The sequence below is a fragment of the Gavialis gangeticus genome, unplaced genomic scaffold (assembly GCF_001723915.1).
Source record: "Gavialis gangeticus isolate Ggan-Ray unplaced genomic scaffold, GavGan_comp1, whole genome shotgun sequence".
NCBI classification, from domain to species: Eukaryota; Metazoa; Chordata; order Crocodylia; family Gavialidae; genus Gavialis; species Gavialis gangeticus.
The window spans coordinates 1,808,472-1,815,732 of record NW_017728996.1 but is presented as its reverse complement, the minus strand read 5'-3'; the positions used below and the strand labels follow the sequence as shown (position 1 = coordinate 1,815,732).

Below are 7,261 nucleotides of genomic sequence, written 5' to 3'. Positions count from 1 at the left end.
TTTTTACCCCCTCAGTTCTTTGGGTAAATCTGATATCTTTTATTAGACCAACTAAAAGCTTGCAAAGAACAACTTTTCCAACTATTTGCACCCAAAACTTTTTCAACTATTTGCACCCAAAACTTTTCCAACTATTTACACCCAAAAGCTTGCAAAGAACAATTTCCCCAACTATTTAGTTGGTCTAATAAAAGATATCATATCTACCCAAAGAACCTTGTCTGCCTATGTCAAAATGTCAATGTCTTTTTGGCTGTGGATAAATCATAAAATGATAGAAGATGAGGGTTGGAAGGGACCTCAGCAGGTCACATCTAATCCAAACCCCTGCTCCAAGCAGGACCAACATGTGCCTTTTGAAAGAGGAGGGAACGTGCAGCAGCTGTTACAAGGTGACTGCTACATTTGCCTGATTCCATAGCAATACAAGTAAGTTAAATCATGATTTGTTTGAACCTGAAAGAAGGAGAGTCTAGTAAAGAAGATAAGTAAGTACTAGGTAGCATCTGTCCTTAATGATCTTTACAACAAAATAAATGGAGTAGAATATTTTAATTATTACATTATATCATTTTCTCACCCTATGAAAGTAAGAACTACAACATCCACCTGAAAAATGCATAAACTTTTAAACAAAGGCCAAATTCCTGAATTTTTAGAAATGAAAGTATTTTCCTTTCAAAGTATTTTTCTGCCAGGATGAGGGCAAGGTCACTCTTGTCATTTGTCCATTAAAAAAACCAACAAACAATATTTTTTTGTTTAGAAAAACACATACATTTCAATGAAAAATGCGTAGCCAGCTTTGCCAGAGACACCACTCTTGGGATATGGTTGGCTTTTATCAGAGAGACATAACCAGCCCTATTAGTCTGAAGTCAAGTAGAAGCCAGGTAGATTGACACCTTAGAGACTAACCCAAGTACATATATACATAGTACAAGCTTTCATAAGCTGAAGCTCACTTCATCAGATGCTGCACATCCTTTCCCAGCATCCGATGAAGTGAGCTCTGGAAAGCTTGTGCTATTTATCTCTCTATAGATGTCTGTGTGTGTATATATATATGTACATATATGCTATCTGATATCTCTCTAGCTATAGACCTATGTCTATCTTTCTATGTCTATATATCTAGATATCTATCTCTCTGTCAATATGTGATATATATATACACACACACACACATCTCTCTATCTAGATATAGATATATATATACACGCATATTGATAGAGAGATAGATAGGTATAGATATATAGATATACTAGCTGAGGTACCCATTCTTCACCCAGATTGTTATTTTTGTAATTGCAGTTTATTTTCAAAGTACAACATATTTAAGTCAAAAATATTTTTATTTTTAAAGAACATAGTACAACATATTTAACATTTAATATTTAATGTGGAGCAAAAAAAGGCAAGCGTCAGTATAATCATGAGAATTGAGTTGAAAAGGGTCAAGTGAAAAATAACCCACCTATAATTTTCTTTGGGTGGTAATTCAGTGATTTTGTTAGGTTTAGAGTATATAGGACCAGCCATTCTTGAGTTGTAAGCAAACAGACAGACAAACACTTCATTTTTTATATATATATACATATATATATATATATGCTTGTGCTATATATACAGAGAAAGAGAGATGTACTTCTACTTGGCTTTTATGAGCTCATGGGTGGGCATGCGAAGAAGAGGCAGGAGAAATTCAGAAATAGGGGAAATAGCAGAGGAAGGAGAGAGTCCTGCTAATGTGCAGTCAATGCCCATGTAAAAACCCCAGCCTCACAGGCATACAGGGGTCTGTGGGGAGGTGGAGATGGGGGAGGGAAGGGCAGCTGGGGGTCTCTTGTCGCAGGCATTGCAGATGCTAATTCCAGCGGTCTCCCCTTTGCTTAGACAACCAGTCCCGGAGCAGGGTGAGCAGTTAATGAATATTACTTTAACATCCCCTGCTCCCTCCCTGCCCAGTGGGATGAGAAAGGGCCTTGGGGGGTTCCCTCCAGCTGGTGCATTACACCCAGTGACGTCCCAAGGGTGCAGGGCTGTCTTGGGACTGGCCGAGGCCATCTGAAATCACTGGGGTTTTCACAGCCTCTTTGCAGCTACGTTTGCCTGATGCCTCCTCGATACATACCTAACAAGAGCAGGGCTGGGATCCAGTAAATCCTATCTCAGCTGCAGCAGCCAGAGCCTCCGTGCTTACTTGGAAATCACTCTGTTTTGCAAACAACCCCTGCTATCCTGCCTTTCACCTCCTTTCCATGTAAAAGTGCTGCAGGGAGTAGGATTTCAGTCCAGCTTTCTGCTTCCATTTAGTTTTAGGGAGGATAAGAATAACTTTCTAGGCAGAGTCAGGCTGAACCATAACAAGACAAGGGAATGACTTGAAAGCAGTTATTTCCGTGCAGATTTCTAGGAAGTTGTGTCCACCCTGCTAGAGTACACACAGGTGTGTAGCATGGCAGAGGACTGCCCTGGCCGGAGCAGCGGGCAGGAGCCAGCTGCTGTGACCGCAGCCAGCTCCGAGTGGGTGTTAGCTGAGCACTGGCTCTCAGGACTGCAGATCCAGTCCTGCTCCCATGGGGTCGTGGGTGTTTGGCCCCTGGCTTTAGCAGCAGGAAGGACAAGATTCATCCCACGTCTGCTGGGGCGGATCCAGGGGGATGCATGGTGCAGTCGCATCCTCCTTTGATTCCTGCTCCGCCCAAAAACCAACTGCCTGGGAGGGCTCCAGCATTTCTAATCAGGCAGAACTGAGGCTATGGATTGACTTCATGGGTCACTATAATCTCCCTGATTCCTGCTAACCTCTCTCCTCTTCATGGGTGTTAACAACCCTCTCTCCTTTCTTGATGTTCCACTCTTCAGACTAGCCTGTTTTCTGCAGTCTGCCAGCCGTTCCTGGTCATGTCTCTTCCATTTCACAGCCCCGCAAACTCTTTCTAGCTCTAGCTAAAAACATTCAGGTGCAGTTATATTAAATCAGGTGTGGAAATGGCTGACAGTGAAATGGAGGCACTGTCAAGATGCACAAGAAGCCTAGAATTTGTTTTACAAATCTAAACGAGAGATGTGCATGCAACTGTAATGACTACAGGCTAACAACACAATTGCTTCTGACTGTTTCTTTGCCTAGTTCATTTTGTTTATTATTAAACTTAATACATAACCTAGTAAATGAATGCACAGTCCAGTAGTTATAATGGTTTTTGCTTTGATCTTAAACTGAATAGCTTAGTGCCAGGCCCCTAGCAGATGAGTAAATCTTCTAGTTTCTCTTTAACTGGAGAAAAATGTGTTGTATGTGATGATGCACCACCCCACCTACAACCCTGCTTTTCAAAACCCTGGATCTTCCCGTGCCCTTGTGATACGTGGTCTGTTCACTGTAAACACAGCAGCTACAAAGGTAAACAGTAAGCACTGAGGAGATTCCTGCCAAGTGAAACATAGATGTTTCTGGGGAATCAACCCAAGCTAAGCCTCAGAGTAAGCTGCATTTCGGCTTGTGTACAGATCATTTTGATCCTCTTGCCACCCCTGAATGCATGAGATGCAGCTTGCATCTGCTCTGTGAGTGGGGTCCTTTAAACAGAGAGAGGCAGAGGAAGAAGAGAGCGAAGAAGCCCCTTGGAGGTGCAGCTCACTCTCCAACCCCCAAGGGTGGGGGAAGAAGTCCTGAGGGGGCTGCGTTTTGCAGTTTTGCCTTCCCCATCATCTTCCCCCTCTGTTTGCATTTCCTTCCCTTGAACTTTGCCTTGGTGACCAGGGAATGACAGCAGCAGCTGATGCAAGGAACTGCCTTCACCCTTTCACTGGGACACACATGTGTGTCACACTAAGGGAGAGGTGCACCCTGGGGCCACAGAGGACCCCCAGCCTTCAAGCACTCCCTTCCATGAGCAGGATAGGGTGCAGAGGAGGGACAGTCCTTGGTCCCAATCCTCTGCTAGGTTGCACTGTCTGCAGTCACGCACCCTGGCCGAGGTAGCATTTGGTTCATCTCCCTGTGAAATCAGTGACAGCTGTCATCCGTGGTATGGGTAGGAGGTCACATGTGGGTGTAAAACATGGTGGGGGGCACCTTGGACCACTGGCACACCCAGCTGGGGAAGGAGGGGAGGTTATGGCCAATCCAACCCCACAGCCTTACAGCCAAGCTGGTACAAAGAACTTTGTTCCTCCTGAGCTCTGAGTGCGAGTTGCATGGTGCCCAGTGATTAGAAGGCCCCATGTTATACTGATGTAACGAAGGGAAATCCTGGCAGCCATCCACAGAAGAGTCAGGCTCTCTCAAGTCGTGCTGCTCAGGAAGTCTGCTTGACATGTTGTGGCACAAAAATACAGCCATAAATTAGGCAAAACTCATAGGCAGTGCAAAAACCTGCAAGAGCCACTAGCGGCTTTCATTCGATTTAACTTTGCCTTAAAAACTGGCCTATAGCAAGTCCCGTAATGCTGCTGTGACCCTCCCAGTCACTTACAGGGCTTGATGGAACGGTCTGAAGACTTTTTACATGCCTGCAATGGCCTTTCATGCTACCTTCAGGTGCGTTTTCTGGCACAGAAGACCCAGCAGCACAGATTAATATCTCGAAAGTGGGGCATTGTTTTTTTTAAGTTTCGTGTCTCACGTCAAATCAGTTCTGAATTCTATCAACTGAGCAGAGCTCAATGGTTTAAGTCTGCAAGGTGCCACCACCGGCAAGTCTCCTCCCTCCCAGGCTCTTCAGCCTGGGGTTTCAGGTACTCCCAAATCCATGACAGGCATCCCACATGCAAGCCCCAGGCCCAAATCCATGGCAGGCATCCTATATGCACGCCCCAGGCCCAGAGGCCTTGGAGTTCAGATACCCCCTAGTCTTGCTTGCCCCAGCCAAAAGCCAAAGGAGCAAGCTAGAGGCAAAGCCCAAGAGTGTCTCCAAAGTGGCATTAACAAGCAACCCAGGGCACTTGGGTCTCATGCTCTGCCGTGTGGGAAAGGGTAGTTCTATAAATATCAAGGGAGCAGAAGTGTTAAGGTATATTCAGAGAGAAAGCCTGGAGACCCCTTGTCCTGACCTTTGCAAAAGTGTTTTCCTTGTTTGTGTTAAAGGTCTGGAATGCCTTCCACCAGCAAATCTCTGGAAAGCTTTCTGGGATTTGTAACGTAATTCAAACCTCTTGTCCAAAGACGTTTTGATATTCGGCAGGAAGGGTTTGGAAGGACGCCCTCGACTCCGCCAAAGTTCCAAGAACAACAAAGCTTTGGCGATAATGGACGTGCTTAGGCTAAGAAAACAACGTTAAGCCCGTGAGCTTTCGGCAGGAGCGATTGGCAGTCGAGGCAGCTCGCAGTGAATTTATATCTGCTGGTGAGACTGCTTCAATCATCTTGAGAAGGACAGGCCCCACCTTTGACAGGGGGAGGGTCTCAGAGACTCACTTCCAGCCCATGTTTGCCAGCTGGGTTCTTGTTTCATCTCAGATTCAATGTTTTTCCTCCATCTGCGTCAGCTATTTTTACACCCCTGCAACTCACAGATCACTTTAACTCTGCCCCATTTCATGCTGCCCTGGGTGCATCTACACGTGCATTAACGTGCTTTAGTTAATGCACATTAAATCTAGTACCTCCATTATGCGGAACTAAAAAAATGCACATTAGTCTGTCGTAACGTGCATTAACAAAAGAGCATGGTTTTTAAGTGACGCTTAGTGTGCATTAGCCTATTTTAGCACACATTAACTAAAACATGTTTGTTTAGTCATGCTGTAATGAGCATTGAAATTAGCTAATGCACATTAAAGTGCATGTGTAGTTGCGCCCGCTGTGTGCATGATGCCAAGTCACCTTGCGCTGTGCCCTCCAGGATGTGCATTTGCTAAGAAGAATTGCAACCAGGCACCCCTTGGTGGAAGGCTTTGAGTAGGGAGCAATTCGGGGGGGAAGTGCCACTGTCGTGCCCTACTCGGTAGCAAGCTTCATTTCACTTTAATGGAAGGAGGGGAAAGGGGAAACTTATTTTGACCTTTCCAACCAAACTTGAAACAAACAGCTGCATTTTCTGCCTGCTCGGCATGAACGCTTCACAGCAAGGACATCTCGAACACATGTCTTCTCTGAGAACAGGGCTGGCCAACCTCGAAGCAGCTGCTGCACTGTTGCACATGGAAACCCCAGCACCATGGGCTGCAAACCTGGAGCGGGGCATGGAGCAGAAGCCAGAGGAGGGAGGGGAGCCCAGACACCCCAACTGCTGCTGTAGCTGGAGTGATAAGGGCAGTGGGTGGGAGCCCAGGGGCTTCACATTAACCCCTTGCAGGCTGCCAGTTAGACAGCCCTGCCTGGAGCATAGGGTTGTAGAAGGACAGGGTGGGGAGGGAGGTGCAGCACTCAGGCATCCAACTCCCTGCTCAATGCTGGTGGCTGCCAGAACATTTTCTTCCTGCTCCTTCCCTGCCTCTCTCCTCTCCTGTTAGCATTGCCTCTTTAATTGCATTCCCCAGGCTGCCTTCTTGCAGGGTGGAGATAGGTCACTGTGTAAGTGTTCACAGCCGGCACTTCCCCAGGTATTTTAACTTTCCTCCATCCCTCCTCTGTCTGTGGGGGGCTGGCAGCTCCCTGCCCAGCACGAGTGCAGGAAGAGTGGGAGCTGCAGGGAATCCCAGTGTCGGCAAAGCTCTGCGCTGCGGGGCTCAGGACAAGTTTTTTGCACATGCTGGACTTCAGAGCAAGAAAACCACACGTGTGTGCTCAGTGCCTCCCCCCTGACTCACTGCTCTGGACAGCAAAGCAGAGATCAGGCCCTGAGCCTGCCGCTAACCCCCCGAGTCTGCCCTTTCACAGCAGGGCCTGATCCCAGACCTTCCCCTCAAACACTGGGAGCTTGGTTCTCATCTTAGCCATTTATACAAACCTAAGCCATACAGCCAGGAGCTCAGTGGGGAACCTCTCCTCTGGGCCCACACTTGGCAGCTCAGAGTCTGCTTGGACTAAAAGGGAAATCTTTTAACTAGTCCCTCTCCAGAATCCCCTTGCAAAGGCAGATTTCCTCACCAGTCGGCATAGTGCTGAGAGGCCCAGTGCTGCCACAAGGGCTATATTTAAATCCCAGGAGCCTGACAATCTTCAGCGGACAAATAGCAGTTTTTAAATGTGTTTTCCCCACAACCCAGAAAGCTGTGCTCCCTTCACTGATGGTGCTGGACTGTTCTCAGCGGGGGCAGGTGACAGGACAAGGAGCAATGGGCTCAAGCTGCAGCAAGGGAAGTTGAGGTT

At 46.9% G+C, this 7,261-nt stretch overlaps 1 protein-coding gene across 1 annotated transcript in view; it reads left to right on the top strand.

Moving 5' to 3' along the window:
* Nucleotides 1-7,261, top strand: part of ADAMTS7 (ADAM metallopeptidase with thrombospondin type 1 motif 7) — a 181,540-nt gene that overhangs the window by 64,072 nt on the left and 110,207 nt on the right. The gene's annotated exons all lie outside the window — the stretch shown is intronic.